The sequence below is a fragment of the Plodia interpunctella genome, chromosome 8 (assembly GCF_027563975.2).
Source record: "Plodia interpunctella isolate USDA-ARS_2022_Savannah chromosome 8, ilPloInte3.2, whole genome shotgun sequence".
Classification (NCBI taxonomy): domain Eukaryota; kingdom Metazoa; phylum Arthropoda; class Insecta; order Lepidoptera; family Pyralidae; genus Plodia; species Plodia interpunctella.
The window spans coordinates 7,948,766-7,970,993 of NC_071301.1; the positions used below are offsets into that span (position 1 = coordinate 7,948,766).

Here is a 22,228-nt window from a genome sequence, read left to right on the forward strand (position 1 = left end):
TCTGAATCCTTAGGTTATTCAAAGCAATTTAGTCTTCCAGCTCTCGAATTTATAATATTAAAAAAATGTTGTGGCCGACCGGAAAAGATTAACCAAAATCACCAGTCACGCGACCGATAGTGTCTGTCCCCCCGTCTTAAAGGCCCAAAGAATATTGGTTCTTTGTCGGTACAAAACGGCACAGGTTGTAATTTGATAAAGTCGACCCGCCTACGGATCTTTCTTTGAGGGCCCACGCAACCTTCAGTCTAGCCGAAGAGGTCAGAAAATTGTGGACGAGTCATTAAATTTGTCGCCATTATAAAAAAAAATGCCTTGCCAATGGTTTTTGTTGTCGGCTTATTAAAATATTGACATACAAATTACGCTGTTATTTATGGCTTTGCAATTTGTGACTGGATAATATTTTTACAATTCTGTTAATGCTTTCTTAATTTTAATTTATTATATTTATAATCTTTAATTATTATAATAAAGTATTTACTAATAATACAATTTAACGACAGTGTTAAAGTAATGTATTTGTTATAAAATATAGTATCTTTGTGTTAGTACCCCATAACGTAAAGTTTTTTTAGGGCTAGCTCAATCAGTATGATTTGTCCTTATATAGGGTATAGTGGCTGAAAAATATTATTAAATTTGTCATTCAAAATATCTACAAGTACATATTTTTAGTGTTTGAAATATCTTCTTCGTGCAGTGCCTCTCCATTATTGAAGGTCGGTCGTCAGATTCTTAAAAACTGTAGATAAAAGTCAAAAACCCATCTCTGTCCATCGCCAATCGAAGATGTTTAACTTTGCTGATGAGGCATCGAGTCCATTCCTTTGTGTTTGTCAGCCATGATTTTTCTGAAATCACAATATAAATAGTTGATGAAGCTCATATATCAGTCATTTCGTTGAATATGTTCTAAAGTTTTAAATTTGCGCTTTTTAACACAAAATAAGTTATAGCTTATGTTAAAATTACGAGAGAAATCTTGCTGTGATATTATAAATCTATCATATTACACTAAATATTTTCAAAAAACTACCAGTCACAACATAGAAGTTTACTATAAACCTTCTCCATCACTAGTAACTCCACGCCATCTGCCCCAAGAGCGGCCGGGTTCAAAATTATACAGGTTTAATTAAATCGACATTAATCCCTACTATCCCGGTAAAAGTCGCGTTTCAGAGACGTCTGCTGTCATTATGTCGTTACACTTTTTGGATGGGTCCCAAATTTGTTCGGAATTTGTGCCGTCATTATTAGTTACGAATTACTAAACTATGTAGGGTCAATAAAAGGGTTTTGTCCTCATAATATTTAGGATTTCATTAAGTTTTAACTTAAAAGAAGATGATCAAATGACAATGTAATCTTATAGCAACGTGAAATTTACTATTTTGATCTTGTTGATACCAAATCACTTAGGAGTAGAAGTAATTCAAAATTACTGCAACAAATAAGAAAATGTCGAAGGTAAGAAAACTTTTATTTATTTTAATACGTACATAGTCCTTGTATGCAGTGAATTATTGTTAAAAATATTTAAATAGTAATGGTAAATAATATATTTCAATACAGGACCAATCATCAATATTTTCTTCACATTAATACTTTCTACTTCATAGTCGTATTCCTCATGGCTGAGGGTCGTAGTCATTACGTGGAATGAAACACACACAACAACTTTCTTGGCATAATTAATGGAGTGGTTTGCCATTACCTTCTCCATTTCATACACAAGTTAATAATAATCAACAAGTGTGCAGGTTATCACGATGTTTTCCTTCACCGGAATCAAGTGGTGGTCTATGAAAACTTCTATACATGAGTCAAATTGGTATACAAACTCATGTGGCACGAGTAGGATTCGAACCTGGGATCTTTCGATCCACAGGCGGGCGTCTTAACCATTACACCACCACCGCTTCCTTTATATAATACTTCCATTCCATTAATACTTTAGTAGGTTGCAAATCTTTGAATAGTATTTCTTGAATTACATAGTATTATCAATTCAATAAATCTTTATGCAAATAAAATCCATACTTAGGGTTCGTATCCTATGTGGGTTTAATAGACTTTGTTAAACTAATTGTAAAGAATTATAACACCGTTTTATTAAGCCCTTTTTTTGTACCTACGTCAACCCATTACAAAAGGGATAATATTAAAATAAATTTATACTCACAATTTATCATTTTTAATCCCATGCTACTTTTTTCACAGCCAGTGAACAGTTTGTTTACAGTTTATTGAATTAATTTGCATGATTTTGGTTTTGGTTTGTAAACGAAATCTTGAATCCTAACAAAACAAAGCCTATAATAAACTACAATTTGTAAAAAAAATATACACCTGGAGTGTGTGAAAAATCTACGAAAGGTGTAGGTTCGAGTCCCGTGCTGTGTGTTTTGTTACACAAATATTGGTTTCGTGTTTATAATGTCATAATATTTCGGGCTATGCAACTGATGATGGAACACCTGTCTTGTCAACGTTAATTTTGAATCGATTCTTTGTGTTCTTGTTGATTTTGAATATAATATTCAAATATGTTATTTACATTGACATAAAGTTACAATGTGTATTATATAATATTAAAAATGTTATTTATATTGACAGTTACAACGTGTGTTCGTATAAAACTATCTAGCCGCACACTAGGGCCGCCATCACATCTCTTTATACCAACCAAAAATGTCAGATTAAATAAAGAATTTTATTTGAATGTACATATTATGGTGTTTGATTTAGCTATGTTGTAACGGTGTTTGGTTAGATAGGGCTTTCAGTGAAATTAGTTTAAAAATTTAAGAAATGATACAATACCTTAAAACTTTAATGTATACGTGTTAAAGTTATATAAAATGATATATTAAAAAAACTACATTGTAAAGTAATGACAATACAAGTTTTTTTTTTCATTACAACCAAATATTCTGCTCTAAAAAAATCATGGGAACGCAACCAAAGTGCGGTTCGAGAAGGGATTTTGTGTAAAGATGATAAAAACTTTTTCGGAGAGGATCATTAGCAAATTGAAGTCAGGTAAAGGGCGAATGTATTGGAACTGACCGAAAATTAGACTTATTATGTTAATTATAGAGCAAACACTCCAATTTTGTAATTATACTTTTTTTGGCTCCGGTTTTATTATCTGAATTATCTTCTTATTTATTCATAGAAATTGCTTAGAATTAATTGTTTCCAATTTACGTTAATGTGCGTTTATGGGACATAATGTTAACATAACGATAAAAGTTATATTTTTAAAATATTGACCTCGATTTACTACATAGAAGTATATTGCTACTACGATCACGCACGATTTTGAATAAACTTTTCGTAAGTTGTTTATTTTCTTATAATTTATAGTCATCTCTGTTCATGTTATACGTTAATACTCCTCACTAGCCTGCTACTGTTTACATATCCTCTCAACCTATCGCCGGTTGACTGAAAAGATCCCTACATGGGATAAGTCCGCCGCTGTACATGTATCTTTCCAGTATTAATTTTTGATTAATGGACTTATTTTCGTGCAATAAAGTTTTTACAAACAAACAAAACAAACTTTTCTTGTTGTACGGTCATCGTTTCTCCTGTTGCTAATTACATTACTATCGTCTATTTGTACATTAGCTCAAAAAAAATCTACGACATTTCTTTAATAAAGTTCTTAGGCATATTTCCAAGTATTATTATGTTCACAATATAAAGATTACGAGCGAGAGACTGTTGCCACTGTTGAACGAACACCAGCCTCTAGGAGAAGGACAACCATCACAACACTTGTCTACAGATTGTATTAATATAGTTTTTTTATGTTGCTATAAGGTCTCACTGCTGGGTCAAAACCTCCCGTTTCTGTTTCCATACACTTTATCTGTCTGTTTGTACACGCTAATCTTCGGAACTACTGGACGGATTTGAATGAAACTTTTTTGTTATATAGCTATTAATCCGGGGCAACATATAGGGTATACATTATTTTGAAAACTGGAACACCTGATGGAGAACAATGATGGTGCAGCTAAACTCTAGGGAATATAGAAATGACGCTCTAATAAAAGTTGTTCAGTCTGATGAGCATTTTCTGTTGAGGTATTAAAATCGAAGATCTGGAATACCTGAAGAAGAGTCATAATAATTCAGCTAAACTATAGAAAGTATACTTTTTTTTATTGCGATTAGCATCTTCTGTATATATATATAGGTATCGTTTCATTTGTCTGTATAATTCTATTTCTCTAATAGTTTTGACTCCTTACCAAAAATTGTTCGGCCACGCGAATGAAGTCGCAGGCATCAGCTAGTTAATAATATTTAGTATAATATTAAAGCTAGTAATTGATATAGAATCTAGCGAGCTAGTAATAGTATCGCAGTTCCTCCATTATATAGTTTAAGAATTAAACATAACAAATAGACAACTTACTCGTACTTCCACGAATGCACCAAAGTTAGAACTAGTCAAGTTTAAAGCCAAAACTGATATCCAGAATTACCAATTACACATTGAAATCCACAAGCCAAAGTGATAACGAGGCAGACAGGTAAGGGATTAGATTCGAACCCGGGACTTTCCTAATCGCCCTTTGACAGACTTCACTCACGTCGACCATAGGATTATAACCGTTGTTGTGGAAACTTTGGGGGTAAATTTTAATCACTTTTTGGGTCCGACTGGACTGATGTTCGGTAAAGATTGTTTTGCTGATACAGTTTGAAATGGGTTGAATCGATCTGTTTCATTTAGCCGCGCATAAATTTACGTTTAATATATTTAAAACTTTTGTAGTATTTATTAAGTTATAATTATTATATTCCAGTAAATTATTACTGGAATATGATAAATGTATCGAATGAAACATTTGGCGGTGGTGGCGTAATGGTTAAGACGACCGCCTGTGGATCGAGAGGTCCCAGATTCAAATCCTACTCGTGCCATATGAGTTTGTATACAAATCTCACTCATGTATAGTAGTTTTCATCGCCCACTACTTGCTTCCGGTGAAGGAAAACATCGTGAGGAAACCTGCACACTAGTTGATTATTAACTTGTGTGTGAAATGGAGAAGGCAATGGCAAACCACTCCATTTTCTAATGCCAAGAAAGATGTTGTATGTGTTTAATTCCACGTAATGACAATGACCCTCAGCCATGAGGAACACGACTATGATGATGATCGTATGAAACATAATCTGAGAATGTATAAGATTGTTTATTTTGGACGGGGAATAGTTTTGTTAAGTAAAATAAAGTTCAGTGACAAATTATCTACATGTAAAGTCAGTTTTAGCATTTTCCCATATGTTATCCTTGAATAAAGAAATACAGAAATTCCATTCTGATACCAATAAGATCTAAAACAAACCACTTTGCATAAGAGCTACCATATCGCTAGATCATAAAATACCAAAGATATGTACTGTTGGATACGTAAATAAGAATAATCTCGCAACGTAATGGATTTCGGTTTATGACGTGCTAAAAACGATGTGTTCATAGACTACGGAACATCGAATCGCTCTTCTAGGTAAAGCTCTAATACGTAACTTAAATATGAAGTGGCTTGGACAGTGAGAATCGATTCATTTGTGATGTTACGGTAGGTTTGTTTATGTACAATGTTGTTTATATATAATTGTTGACTATATCATGGAGGGCGTTAGGTATTTTATACAAGACAATTGTTTCTCAACATTTTTATTTGAACTCGATACTGCAATTGCCTTTATAGACGTGCACAAAAGATCGTGCTTTGCAATTTCAGGTCCAATAATGCATTTGACACATACCATTTCGTCGCCCAAAAACAAAATGATCGCCAATCACCCTTTTCTTCATTTTTACATCCCGCTGGGTGTAGTTAGCGAAAACCTTCGGAGTACAAGACACACACATCGCTGGCACAAAGCGTAGGAAACGCTTAACGCACACATTCTATAGATCAAAGACCGCGCAATCTGGGTGAAAAAAATAACGTTTTGGTCCCAAAAGGGCGGGCCCGTTTACGCGACCCAATTCACGCGAGCGGTCCCGACGTCGAAGAAATCGAATTGAAACCCAAACAACAAATTTAAACGCGTATCGAATTGTTTTACGTTTGACGAATTCTCTTTTCGAAATGTATAAATTCGCACAATAGGCTATAATGATGCAGCTTCGTTTCTTTGTCCGGCAGAATGTTGTTGGACATAAGGAATTCATGATATGTTCCACGTAAGCTTTCGTTTTTGAACTTGTCTGTTGGATGTGGGTAAAATTTAGGTATGTAGGTAACAGGTATCGCTTGGTGTAAAAAGCGAATCGAATTCTCGACTTTTCCAAGAACTAGTGTTTCTTTTCTGAATGTCGATTTTAGAAGTATTTTAGTATAATTTTGATTTAATAATAAAAAAATAGAATTAGTTTCGATAAAATATGAATCGAAATATTTTAACACATCCGATCATTAAATTGTCAAGTGGACAATTTTATTTGGTTTAAGATGACCATTGGCCTTAATAAATGGAAAAAATATACATTCAAACTTATATAAAAACTTCGTGCAAAATTTGGATTGCTGGTGTTGTAGACGCTGGCTCTTAGATAAGTTATGCAATCGATAGTATCACAAAAACACGATTGCGAGATTTCTAATTTTTTAAGTTGGGAATTGCAACATTTTATATAAAGAAAAGCAAATCATTCACAAGGGATTCCCCCGCTTCTTTATTACTTTTGATATGTAATAAGTCAGACAGTTCCTTCAGTACATTAATCATATCATAAGGAGAAAATTACCTTTCAAGATCAACGTTCATTTTCTTACATCTTGATGCTTCCAGATACCATTTGTTAGTGTCTTGTTTAGAAAATCGCATCTGCTAAACTTTATTAGCTTGCTTTTGACACCGGCGAGGTTGATGGAGCGCGTATCAAATCGCTCGATTCAGCCCGCTCCTTAGCGCAGCTGGTCGGAGCAGAACGAATTATTTTATTTATTGTTCAGAATCTTATGCGTTATTTATGAAAATCCAAAGTCATTTGCTTCGGTGCCTTTGAGATTGCAGAAAGTGTGTCACCTTGCCTAGATTTGTTACGCGTTCCCAGCTGATGTTACGGTTTTCCATCATGATTTTCGGTTGAAACTCTGATTTGATACATGAATCTTTTTATTTTATATTGTTAGCTTTTGTTACTCATACCGTTGTTGTTTCAGATCCTATGGAAGCATGTATTAATATTTTTTTTTGTCCAATATCTTGAAATTTGTAAAATAAATCAAATTAAAATTGAAGTCAACAAAGAACTGGTAGAATTAGTTTTAAGTACACGATGACATTTACAAATAAGGATTCGTATCTATCTCATTCTTGATTCGTATATCGTATAAATAAGGACCTTGGTGTATCGTTAATTAACTAAATACAACATTTTTTTATATATGAATCAAACTTTTAATGAAATGGATTCGATTCTCAGCAATCATGATTATGTATGTGTCTTAAATAAAGCGATTAAAGAATATATAAATATAAAGTGAAAGCCATTTTGAGTGGAACGACTACCTTATTACGGGGAGTTGGCCGACTCGCCGTGCATCCGAGTTTTTTGCCGGCCGGTAGCCGCACGGATTTGATTGCTCTGCTTTTTGCTTTCCTTTTCAAATAAAGCGAAGTAATTGTTTGTTTTAAGTCCGTAGATTGCGTCCGCTGTACGGATTTGTTACAGAACTTTTTAGAAAATAAAGACTTCAACAACGGTTGACTGGGTACGACTGGCAGCAGAGAATAAAATGTCCCTCGGAAAAGGTATAAGGCCGAAACGGGTCAATGTTCTAGCAAAAGGAATTAAATTTATTATGCTGTACGTCTGTATTTATTATTTAGAGTAACATTGCACATTTATTTTATTAAATTAGGCATCATTTTAGTCTCAATTTTTAAAAGAGTTTTTAAAAGCCATTGAAAAAATGATAAACTTGTCTTCTTAAGCCTATTGATTAAATAAAGTATTTGCTATTCTTTAACATTTATTTGCTTGTTGTTTAAAATACCAATTTCAGAACTCATGTTAACTTTCTCAGTATTGATCTGATCTGTACCCTTGTCTGCTTGATTACTACATTGATTTATTTCTAACTAACATTGTAAAAGTAAACAATCTCTCCGAATAGCTATATCCACTTCCAAAGGCCAGCTTTATATCTCGTTTATCTTCTAATACTCCGTGTTTTGATTTCTAATGTGAAGTTAATTCTAAATTACAGCTTTTTACTCCAGGTAAAAGGAAACAGGTCTTTTAATCCCAAAGGCAGCGAGCGTTCAGTAAGCTTACATGATGGAGTATGTCATTTAGTTTTTATAAGAGTGTCTGGCTCCAGGGTATCGAGTATCGGTCAACTAATCATATTATCTTCTGTCTCTTTTATGCAAGCACTATTAACTTGAGATAGAATAATCTGCACGGTATTTTCTTTATAGTTGCACCCGTTGATCAGTCTTGGGATGTTAGAATGAAATTTTATGATTGGAATCCCTGGAGGGCTGTAACAAGGAGGTTCTCAGGGTACTACCGCGGTACTGACACGACTGGTTTGTTTCCGTCATCGCTAAATAAGGCGTTCGCATTTGCACCTTACATTCGAGAGCAAGAAATAACGACTAGGCCGGTGATATTTCATTCTATTCAGTGGGCTGGCAAACTTGGCGCGAATTTACTTTGTTTTTACTATGTTAACTGTAAATAATGTTTATTTTCTATGGTGGGTTGCACTGATGACTTTGACTTTAACATTTGACTTTAAAATTAGCACCCAATTTAGTCTAAACATCAGTGGCGCGTCGGTTAAAGTCAATGTCAAATTTTATGGTGCAACTCACCGTATGTGTTTTGTTTGTTTAAAATATTCTTTTTCATTTTTCGTTTTTATCATGAATAATTAAAAACGTACTTCTTTAAATAAACGTTATTTTGTTATAGCTTTGAATGCTTTTTGAAAGTAGATTTTAAGTCCATAAATATTGTTTGTAAGCCCGACAGATTGTTGTGAAATTGACGTTTCGTGGTAAATTTTTACAACCAAACTTTATCTTAGAAATACGTACAAAGTTCGTGCCAAGAAACCGTTTCAGTTACTACGTCTGTATGCATTGTAGCACCTCGTAAACCTGCAAACCTATTACACCTCTGAAGTTATGTACTAGGTATTTTAGTCACGCACTATGTACTTTGCTCTATTTGGATTAGAACATATTCATTGTTTCAATTAAAACTAGGTCGCTATTTCCAACGTTTGTTGAATATGAAATATTAATACTTTTAAAGACGACTTAATTTAAGACTTTTTTTTTTAATTTAATAAAGAATAATAATCAAGTAACCTTAATTTCGTTAAAAACATTTAACATGAATTTCCTTAAACAGGAACCGCGCTCCATCTTAACGGAACAAAAGTTGATGTAAAATTTATAAATAAATTTTAATTAATTACTTGTAACACGAGCCCGTACGCATGTACTGTATACCGACAAGTCTTTAGAGATAAATAACATCCACCAGATACAAAGATCGTAAATAATTACCAAAACATCGTAATTCACAATTATAAGGTGAGGTACGGACATAAAAAGTATCCTTGGTGGCCCTACGTTCCCGTGGGTCCGTGGCGGAGTACAATATTTTATACAGTGAATGAATGCTTTAGACTTCGGGGGACCAAAATACGCATTTTTGTGCCTTGTGCGGTCTTTCGGCTCAGGTGACACTGCGTTACTAATTCGGACATTGATTGTAAAAAAATCCCATAATACTGAAAGGGAAACGTGTCAAGCAGAACAGATGAAACCTCTTGGAGCCGACAGTTTTGTTTCATAGACGACTTGCTGTGCGTCCGTTTTGCGCCGCCGCGGGGTTAAGATTCAACAAAGGATACACCGTTACGAATGTCAGAAGTGTAAAAATTAATGGCGACAGCCTTTTATTTGGTCGCATTGTCTCGAACAAAGTTGCTTTGTCTAGTTTGGAAGTAATAATGGCAGTGTTTAGCGTCATCGCTTTTGTTGTGCTTCGGAAAAATATCAACGGTGATGGATTGGTCGCGTGTCATGCTTAGACATTCGCTTGATTTTCCTCGCATATTAGTTACTTGAATACTGAGGGACATTGCACTCATTTGTCAAGTACCTTTGAAATAGCTTTGTTACAATTACCGTTACCTCGTAATCATCTATTTAAATTAGTGTTTACGAAAGTTGCTGCTTGCTAAATTAAAAAATTAAATCTTAAAAATAAATATATGTAGTAACGTAGTTTTAACTTTTGTAATCAACTCATCAAGCATCAGTTTTGTAAAGCTTTCTTTATTTAAACTGTTCTAAGCGAAATCAATGTTAAATTTACTTTTAATAATATAATCAACACAGATTCCACATATACATATTTATTTTAAACTAAACAATACGGTAAAAAAAGGCGGACTTAATGTTATTGACATATTTATGTGGTTTTCTAGAAACTACTTTTACCGCAACTGCTATTTCATCGCCTAAATATAAGGATAAAACTATAACGAAATTATTCTTTACCATATCTGTCAACCTTATCTTTAAACACTAGATTTCTACAAAAACACCATTCTAGATAAAACAAGTTCTGAGGTAGCGAAGTTAACATCAGATCGAGAAATATCTCTGTTATGGTGAAACCGGTCGGATAAAGACCAGGGTACACGAGTAGAGGAACCTTGTTCGTATCCTTGCTTAGTACACCCAATATTTCTGAGATGAAACAACAGAAAAAAAAAACTGCCCTTGTGACTCCTGACTGGACTAATTAGGTGGACCATGGGTTAGTGCCTGATTTTAAGGATACAAAGAATAATCGAAAAATAGAATAGAATTGCGACGAAAACTGCCACGGGTTAAACGTAAAGTTCATAGTGGTTTTATTGTGTATCTTGAATCTGAAGTAATATCAGCTAACAATCAAATAAGTATGTCAACAATAGGTATATTATATAAAATTAAAAGATTTTTTTTTAAGTCTACTGTTAATAAGTTATTCACCTCGTGTAAACAAGGTGTAAAGGAAATGCGTGCAGAAAATGATAAAGATTTACTTTCCAGTCTGTCGTGTGATCTAGTTCGACGGAACCATTTCTAGGAACAAGAAGGTTGCTATAAAACCTTTATAGCTTATAACTATTCATCGATTTATTGCCAATTTAACTGTTGTTTTCAATTAAATAAACTATATTCATACCTAAACCTTGTACAGTGAATCGCAAGTCATGTTACCCTGTATCCACCGTAATGCGGCTGTGATAGCGGAGAAATTGCAATGCATTTGGGTAGTATAATGTCGAACGACTGCACATGCAATGATTAAACCTTCAATATAAATTCAATCGATTTTAGACCTAGCTGCATTGCTTTAAATATTAATTTGTATTGGACCTAGTCTTACAATCATAATCCAGTATATACAACATGGCTATTAAATAAGTTATATTATAACCATTCAATAATATTTTTTAAATTTGTTTTTGATGATAGGTATCCATAATAAAGGTATTTCTGTTTCCTCCTATCAACAACAAAAATATTCCAATTGAATTCCAATAACGTGGACGTAAAATTAATATAATAGTTACAGAAACCCATAAATTAAGTGACGTTTCTTAAATAATCTTGAACAAAGATTAACAATCAAAAAGCAATTAATGACTAATCGGGGTTTAAAGGAATTTTTTTAGAGCGACCGAGATTTAAATATTTAATATCCTTAAATCATTCGAAAGGTTTGGATTCTTAGAAGATTATATTACCAACATAATTTAGGGACCTATCTAAATTATATTTTGACATTAGGAACTTAACGTATTCGACTATCGAATGCGAAAAATATGCATTCTTAGAAAGGTGCCTATTTTGAAAACGAGATTCCTAAATCACTTATCGCCATGCTATGAATTCGGCATTTCGAATAGTTTAAGAGCTAACAGGAAATCACTGGATTAGCATAATGTATTCTGATATTTATCTTTAAACTCTCGACGATTGTTTTGTTATTTTAAAATCGTGTTTTCGTACCGAACCAAATAAAATTTTGTAATACTACAAATGTTTGACAAAAGGTTTCGAACATTCAACTGTACATTAATTCAACTAATACCCATCGCATATTCACCATTATTACAACATCACTGAAGAGAAGTATAAAAAATATAATATATTTTGTCAGGTTAATTATATTAGGTACAAGTAGCTAAGCAATATTGTATTAGCTGCGTTGTAACTCTTGCATGGGTACGTAACAAACCTGTGTGGTTTTAGCCTAATGCAATATATGTATTGTTTTTTATTGTATTGTCTTTATATGATAACAAATAAATAACGTAATAATGACTTTCTGGTATGATAGATATCAATAATACTAATTTTAGATCAATAATAATAATTCTTTTTGGTAATAGTAATTCCGAAATGCTATGTGATTTGTATAGGTATCGATATAAATTAAAATATGGAATTTGATATAACAAATGGCGTATAAAAGTTTGATTTCTTCACAGATTTCGATGACTAATATATAGATCTGTGGATTTATATATAAAGCTTTTTTTTTCAATGCAACTGTACTGCATCCTCGTGACTTTTGGCAAACAGATGTCAAAGTCTCCATTGTGGGTCTCACATATTAGAAGTGTGATCAGTCACCATCAGGAAGTGTAATTAACATTGTGGTAATTTGTGATTGTAATTTACACTTTGTGCTTTTTATTTTTATTTTTTTTATTATATTGTAATACACTTGTGATTTAAAACACATACTTATGATAGAAAAAAAAACTTTAATTTTTGATTTATCAGGCAGATCCAGAACGAGATGGCGGGACGACATTGACAAATTTCTGAATGGCCAGATCTTGCTATGGAGAGAGTTAAGTGGAAAAATAATTAGTAGGCTTTTGCCCAGCAGTTGGACACAATGCCTACAGGCTAGAAAAAAAAAAGATTTAATTTAATTTTGTACCATTTTTTTCACAATGTGCTGCAAAATAACGTTTTGTTTGAAAAAAGAATAAAATATTTATCTGATAATGGTCTCTAGGAAATGCTACTGCGCAGCTTTATGTAAATATCGACAGTCAATGGTATTCGTTATTTGCGTCATAAATATTTTACATCGACCATAAACAATGACACAAAAACTCTTGATTGGTCGATAGTCTGAGACTCGCGGTGAAATGTGCTAATGAAGGTCTAGATGATTGTAAAGTGCTAAAATATTTTAGCACGTCTCGTTAAACTTGAGAACAAAAGATTTAGTCATAGTTTAAAGCAATACCTAACGGTACAAAAGTATAAATATGTAACATTACAATAAGTATTGAAAAAATGTTGTGGTCTGCGCATTTCTTTTTTAGCGTAGCTTCTAATGTGGCATCTAATTCTTTCCATGATTGTAATGCAATGAATGAAAATTGGTAATTGTTAAAAATTTTAATTTAGATTTGAGATCCTGGAAATAAATAAAAGACAACCCTGGAAATAAATAAAAGATCCTGGAAACAATAAAAAAAATTATTCCGGTACCGGGAATCGAACCCGAGCCTCCTGGGTGAGAGCCAGGTATCCTAGCCACTAGACCATACCGGAGATATTCAGAATGACGAAAATATAGAACACTTTATGCAAGTTTTCTCTATTCAGTATTGAAGTATTTCTAAATGTAGAATAAAGTTTTTTGACTGTGTTCATTTGTGCATCCGATATATTTTAACGTCAATCGAAAATTGATTAATTTTTACAGAATTTAGCTTTGTATCATTGAAAATAACATTATGAATTTAACTTCCTATTTCTTTGTAGTCATTTTTTACAAGCCGATAATAATTACAATCTTTATTTACACATGCACGCCTCACAACAATCTATTGTATTAATTTTATCGGCGAACCATAAAGATACGATGCACAACATTATATTCATTTCAGTAAAAAAATATGACTTTTATAACAATAGTGCTATTGGGTACATGCAGTACATAAAGTTCTTTGTGCAAGGTGCATGTTGGCCACCCACGGCGCTGTAGAAACTTGTGTGACCTATTGTATTGCTACTTGAGTGAGCAACGCAACGCTTCTGTGAGAAATGCGTGATTGAATTAAGTTTGAGTGACTGATTCTGTTACTAAAATCCGTTTTGAAATTAGAATAATATTTTTCTTTGGGTGATTAAAAAAATATATGCGTTTGGTATAAATCCTGGTCATAGATTTTTTCTACTATAATAACGTGTATTCTAATTTAAAATGAGTTAAACCAGGCATCAACAATGCATACTAATAAATTTCGAGTAATTAAAGAGAAATACTTAGGTACTATGTATCAAATATTATAGCTTCTTCTTTCTACCTTTGTGTGTCTCGAATTGCATTCGGAGCTGCAATGCCGCGAAGTCCGGGGTCAGTGTAAAAGAACCTTACAATTTTTAACATTCGACTGCAATTTTACGACCGATCGCCTGCCCGACGGCAATCCTCCTTGGGATTGCTATGTTGCATAGTCCGCATACGCACATAGTCTTGACAGTTGACAGCAACTGCCGATATTATATGTCCCTCAGTCGCCTCGTACGACATCTACTCTATATCCTCATATTTCTATTACGGTAAACACACGTTCAAATATTATAGCGTAAGTAGCAGTAGGTATTCTGAAATACTCCGTGAAGTGAAACACAGTGGCTCTAAAACTATAAATCTCATTGCCTCTGTTTTTGCTATTATTATTTTTATTAGCCCTAATGAATAACCAAGTGTAATAACTGAACATATGTGTATACTACTCAAAATTAAAAAAAATATCTAGTTTACAGAAACAATACACTGGCCTTTCATACATTATAAGATTGATAAATTGACAAATAAAATAAAAATAAATAAATAAAATTGATCTTTTATATTTTTGGAACTGTTAAGTTCTATTTGAAGTATATATTTCTAATTTTGTAAAACCAGTAAAACCATAAGTAAGCCTATGTTACTACAGAAGGTTTCGTCTGTCTGTATAGCAAATCTCAAGTTCAGTTAGCCTTTGAGATTATTTTTACAAACAAAAAACTTAAAATACAAATCTTTTTTTATAATACTATTAAGGATAGCATGGAAGTATTGAATGGAGGACGAAAATTAAGGATTATGGATAAGTTATTACATATTCTGGATAAAATACATACCAAGGATAAAATGTACTTTTACGACGGTACAAAAAAATAATAAGCATACCTATATAGTAAAATAAAAGTAATAATAGTTTAAGTAAAAGCTAGTTATTCACAAGATGCAGAAGGTAACCTTCTGTCTATTGGATAATTTACCACAGAGTAAGAAAGCAGACGGCCCGTCAATCAATCCGAACTCCAACATTAAACACATGCTACAGTCGTGGATAACCACATCAGTGAGGAATTACTGTCGTCTCACGACGTGTTGATTATCGACTGGATTTATTGTTAGACTGTATTCGAGGATACATATTTCAATAAATATTATCAGGTTCAAAAATCGAACTAAGAAATACAGGATAAAAAAATAACAAAAAAATAAATAATGTAATATCTAATAACAATTAAATAACAAATTTAAGATACCCCCGACTCCGAAATTGCTGGCTTCCTCTTATCCGCTGGCTGAACAGACATTTTCCAAACATAGCTAACAATTTCGATTAAATTCTCTTTTACATAAAAAAGACTAGATCAAATTCGGTTCAGCCGTTTGGCTGCTATGATGCCACGGACAGACATATACATTTAACATTCAGCTACATATTCATAGATGCGTTAAACTTATAACTCCTAAACTTATCCTTCTGTAGTCGGGGTTACAGAGAAAACTACGTGAAGAAACCTGCACACTGGTTGATTATTAACTTACATGTGAAACGGAGTAGGCAATGGCGAACCATTCCACTTATAGTGCCAAGAAAATTGTTGTGTATGTTTCATTACACGTAATGGCCACGACCCTCAGCCATGATGAATACGACTATGAAGACATGACAATCGTTTTGAGAGAAAAAACTAGTACCTAATTAATATATTTGGAATTCACAGTTCATACAATTCTAATATTATAAATAATCTCTCTCCTTCTCTCTCTCTTATCTATATTATATGTAATGTAAGGCGCTATTCATCACAATCAAATTATAGGGTGACTTTGAGGTGTAAAACATGTGGCATATTAATAATATTTGTGTTGGTTGGTTCACCTATATCTTGCGACTGCTATGTCATTATATCAAAATTAGGTGTTAAGTAAATTACACGGATTGTATATTTTATGTCATATCACAGGCCATATGTTTCATTTGAGAGTCGTGATGACGACATATGTCGTGAATTGGACTTTATGTTAAGTATCTGTGCGACCTGTCGCTCTTTTACGTGATTAAAGGTATAGGTAAAATGAATTTGACCCAGTGAGAGTTTGAGGTTGACTGGTAGATATTTTGTGATAAAATTTGCATTTCGGGAGAAAATAATTTTCACTAATTAAATCATGATAACCCTTTGATTTTGTTGTCAAAATTATATTTTAAAAAAACATTACCTTCTCCAAATACAATTTGTAACTTAATTGGAATCGTATTAATTATTTTCTTGTGACCTGTGTATCTATTATTGTGAAGTTGGTATTTAAATAACCTAGTAGATGTAATCCAAAAACAATCTATTTCAAGAACAATTCGATTATGGACAGAACTAAAACAGTCAAATTACACAAGTGACCCAAAATCGTACAACATCAACAACGTCCATGACTTCAGTGTAATTTAGTCCTTATTCCCTCAGCATAAAGTTTATTTGTGAAACATTGACAATAAAGAGGAGTTATTTTTAATGCATCGGCGTCATAGAAGAATCGATTACATAAATTATTCAGTTGTTTCAAAAAGTTCTATATAGTAAGTTGGGTTTTACTGTATACAAAAAACCACACAAACAAATTTACTTTATACTTGCTTTATATGACCGTAGCCTTGGTAGGTACCTAAATTAGTAAAGTAATTTACTTTGGATAGAAATAGTAGGCCATCTACACTTACTAAAAATAAAAAAGTTCTAATTTTAAACTTGGTGTTTATAGACTACTAATAGAGATGTTAGTTCTTAAACTGAAATTGCTTTTTATATATTTTTTTTAACGAGGCAGGTTCATTTAACTAAAAACAACGAGGACACGGCCTCCCAATGCCAAGCCCTAAATCACCGCCCTCCAATGACACCAATAAATTCCCATTCTAATTATTCTTAAAAGACACGCCGACAAATAAAATACCATCGCCCGAAGTGTTCCGAAATTGAGTCACACAAACTTTATTAACCTCTAAATTAGTTTATCGATACCAAACAAAATTAACACTTTTTTCCGTAAAAAAGAAATTAATCAAACACAATTTATTCAATGTAAATTTAAGGACCAAATTGGAATTATTAGCGGAAGGAAATGTAAAGGAAAATTAACGTCCCAATTATAATTTTAATTATAGAAAAATAAATATCAAAGACTAAAGATGTTGCTTGAATTTATCCGCGAGCATTTCGGTTTTATGCGTTTAATTTGTTCTCCATTGTATCCGAAAAAAGAGACTGGCCGAATTAATTACAGTTTTCTTATTTTTTAATTAAAATTAGATTTCGTCTGCGTAATCCTTAATATTTCATAAAAGATGGAAATTCTAGTGGCGCCATATTGCGAGAAAAGGCATCCATTTCGGCTGTATTTTGCATCTTCAAGTGAATTTATTTCACGGTTAATTTGACCCACTTCAGCTTTTGTTACAATTGTTTCGTTTTTTTTTCCGCGATCTATATTATATTCATTAGCATTTCATTCATGATTTTTCAATGCAATGAAGCCTTTTTTCTATTACTCTTAACAATTAAGTTTTATTCGCATCACGAATACATTATACAACAACTTTAATATTTTTAGACATTACAGGTTCTTTGTCTGCACTAAGTATGTATTGTGTGCACGCAACCAAGTGAGAGGTGTAAAACAATACAAGACAAAAATGAGAGCGGAGAGAGTTTCCGATAGATAAAAAAATATATATTTCACACGGATTAGTTAATTACCTACTATTAAATTAATGGCTTACTTTTTTGGCTAAAATTTATAAGCCGTGATACAAAGTATCCTACTACATATCTGTGTATCTCTGTGATCAATTTGATCCATCTTCAATTTTATTTATACCAGTAAGTAGCCACAGTAATTGCCTTGTCATTGGGATCATACAAGTCGCATCTATGGAACCGGTGGAGGGCAAAGTTTAGGCGTAACAACAGATGAGCCATGGGTTTGATCGATTTGTAAAATAAATTCGCAGTCCAACTTCTGATGATAAAATCTTTTATAAGCAAAGTAAATTCTTATCCGTTTCGAACCCATTTTTGTTTTTCAATTTATCCTCAATTCGTAAACATTGGTTCGCGTTAAAGCAGCTCGTGGCACTACGAATTCTAAGCACGCCAACGCATCAGAAACCCAATCACTTAGTAGGTCATATCGGTTCCCTCGGAGTGGTTGAATTAACATATTTTCCCTTATCGACAAATATGGAGGTCCAACCCGGGTTATCACTGATGCTTTAAACGAAAATACGCGATAAGGGTGTATCAGGTCCATTCTACGTTTTGTACAAATGCTCACGCCCACGGGAGAAATATTACAGAATGTTTAGATAAATCTTGAAGGACAATGTTGTATGTTTCATAACTAGCAGTTCCGTAGACGCATAGGCTGCGCATAAAGCAAGGCATTATAGGATTTGTTTGGTTGAAATTAACTAAGAATTAAACAATGGATGTGGTAGAAATAAAAGTAAATGTCTTCAGTAAGTAACAAAAATGATATACTGAACATGTATGTTTGTGTTTAAAATTTTTATAAATTGGGATGTTCTACAAAATAAATAATTCAGCTTACAAAATAATAATATAAAGAGCTAATTGCAAGTCTTTATAATAACAATCTAAAAAATATTTAAAAATACGAGAATACCAATCAACAACAATTTACAACAATCTTAAAATGAAATCATATTAGATACAAAATTGGACTATCAAAAATTGTTTGTGTAGCAGCTATGCAATTATACCTTAATCTTTTGGGTTCGTAGAATATGTACGTTACGTGGCTAGTGTCACTTCCCCAGTTTTGGAATCACCCCACGCCGTCTGCGACTAGTACAGAACCATTTGTTAAACTCGAGATTGTTTTGTTAGATTTCACTTGCACTCTGTAGCGACAACGAGCATAACAAATATAGTTTGACATACGGGTCAACATTGTGATAATTCTTTTTGTCTGGTGTCTTGCTTATTATTACATTAAGGGTTAAATCTTGTAATAATTTCGCACTACACCAAGATCTATCTCATCATGTTACTTTAATTTTCTATTTTTGGTTTACTTTTAAAGTTCGTTGTCTTTATCTTCATTCTTACAACAAAAACATTTGGTTCGTTTTACAGTTTCTAATTTATTAACTATTAATTTTAATTCATTGATCTCAGCACCCCTGTTGTTATAAAGATTATTTATACTGACCTCTGCCCGCAGACAGAAATGGAATTATCATTGAATAGTGACTATAACAATAATTTGGTCGTGGCCAATGCAATTATGTTCCGTTTTACACCCCAAAATCTCATTCACGATGATTGCATCAATTGTCTCCGATGCGGGTGGCGACAGCTTGTTGGTTTGATATGAATTGTGGTGTTATTGAAATATCATCGGATAATGATCAAACTTCACGCGATTGACTGAGCAATGCAATTTTATGCCATATTAGTTCAATTGTGCAATCGTGGAAAATTGAGTCTTCGAAATCGTGCGATGTTAGGTTGTCTAAATTTGCATACTTGGTAAAAAATCAATTTCAAAATCAACTCGACCACAGCTTGTTATAGATTGCCATTTTGGACAAAAAATAAAAGTAGTCAGTAGCGTAAATTTACAAGTCCAATTAAATGTAGCGTGCTGGTCAAATTTGTAACAGATAAAGACAGGTAAAAAGTAAAAACTTCAGACAAGACAACACAAAGTAACGCATTAGGCGTCCGTTCCTACTTTTAATGTCTTTATAAGTGCTGTCAAACATTAACCTAATGAAACATCCGTTTTTATTGATCTACCTGCGGGGTGACACGGAATCTCCCGCTTCTAACCCTGTATTATGTTTTTCTACAAATTATTTTCTAAACTCTTCTAACACATTTGATCAGAGGAGCTAGAAGAAGACAGGTACATTAAAATAACCAGCGTGGTAAGACATTTCATTTGGACAATACGACCCCCATCATTTGATAAGCCGATGATGCATTTTTGTGTTAATCCATTAGAACTACGACGTAGAAATTCAATTATTTTCGAATTTGTTTTGTTTTGTACATATTTGGTGACAGTTATGGGATTGGAATTTCAGTTGAGCAATGTGAGACCATGCAAATTAGCTGACACTGCTTAAAAATATTTTCAACTAGCTTTGGCACTGGGCTTCGCCCGCGTTTGTTTCGTGCTCATAACTTATTATTGTCAAACGTATCATAATGAAACCTATACAGATACAGGTTTTAAGTCAGACTATCCGTTAATTATTTTTCTTTAATATCTCTTATGTACATACATAGGTCACTTACAGTTTTTATATATATACATCAAAACAGTATTTAAATAAAAAAATATTTTTATACAATAACGATAAAATTATTATCGATAAAAACGATATACCAAGCTTCCATCATTTCGTATCAGTAAGTCAGCTCCAAGTAACGATCGCCGATGCGCGATGCGATCTGCCTGTTGTACTATCTCGAAGATGATCACAAAGAACACAAGATACGCTATGTAGCACTAATGAGACACTACTGTGCCCTAAGTAATGTATCAGACGAAGTGTAATAAATATGAGCAAACAAAACGTTTGTAGAGGAAGTTGTTCGTTGCATAGATAAACGGCCAGTGTTGGACTCATAAATAGGAAGGTAGTTCTCAAGCTTCGCATGTTGTGTGTACGTTAGGTACGTAATTGGCTAGCTGTTGTGCGCCGGTTGTGCTGTCACTAGAGGTAATTTCAAACGGAGAAATATTACACACTAGTTTTTACGCTGGAAGTGTAATGGTTTCAAGGTAAAATGTAATTTTGAACCACAACATTATAATAGTTCTTTGTAAACTCATTTTTTGAGTACTCACTTGTGTATCAACACTTAAAGTCAGATCAGATTTTTAACTGATGAAAAGACGTGGGCTCATTTAGATAATAGGTACCATTCAAGCATAAGCCAAAATAAAATTTCTCTGTATATTTCTCAAGACTTCGACTTGAATTAATTTATTTATTTAATATACTACTTTAGATATTATACTATTTATTTACAGTTGACTGTTGCAGCCCACTCATAATTGGTACTATGAATTTTTAATGATTTTTAATATCCGGGAGACATATGTTGCCGGTTTATTATTGTAAAAAAGTAATTACTTGATCGACAGGATTCTCCCACGTTAGTCTGTTAATTGAGAATTTTAGGTTCAATGCACTGTTATAAAACGGATAAGGTACACATGGAGGTATTTTTTTTAAATGATAGAACTTTTCTATACCTAATTTAATTATTATAACTAAATATAACATGTTAGTTTTATATTGTTATTATTTTCATTTGGTTACAGTTTCATCATTCAATTAATTTATGCTTCAAAAATAATTACGGCCAAAGACTTTCAAAAAAATTAAGTACATACACTTTAAATTATGGTGCCATAGACACTTGAGATGAGGCTTGTGTAAATTATTTTCTTATCTGTTAAATCGTTTTCATAAGCCAAAACCTCTTCATTGAAGCGGATCTTCTTGAGATACGCCGTTGTTTCCACTGAATTACGAAGTGAATGGCGATGACGTTGAGTGTTTTCACCTTTGTACAGAGTGGGTACTGTTTTGAGCACCAATTTGAGTTCAAGGTCAAGATTTTTATTAGATTGAGTATTATCAATGATATAACTGTTTGTATTGTTGATTTTCCTAGTATCTGTATTTATTTATATCTCTTTGAATTATTCATATATGTAATAAGATTTAAAATGTGTTTTTAGATAAACATTTCCTGTCTTAATTACTAAATGTGTATCAGTGTCGGGCATTTTTGCCGC

The 22,228-nt window shown here is 32.9% G+C and overlaps 1 long non-coding RNA gene and 1 other non-coding gene across 2 annotated transcripts in view; both read right to left on the bottom strand.

The window, feature by feature from the left end:
- Positions 1–502: 502 nt before the first annotated feature.
- Positions 503–22,228, bottom strand: part of LOC128671903 (uncharacterized) — a 39,685-nt gene continuing 17,959 nt past the window's right edge. The window contains exon 3 of the long non-coding RNA XR_008404888.1: positions 503–854. This is a non-coding gene — a long non-coding RNA (uncharacterized LOC128671903). The remainder of the gene's footprint in view (positions 855–22,228) is intronic.
- TRNAE-CUC (transfer RNA glutamic acid (anticodon CUC)) lies at positions 13,579–13,650 on the bottom strand. Its single transcript has one exon. It is a non-coding gene; the product is annotated as a tRNA-Glu (tRNA).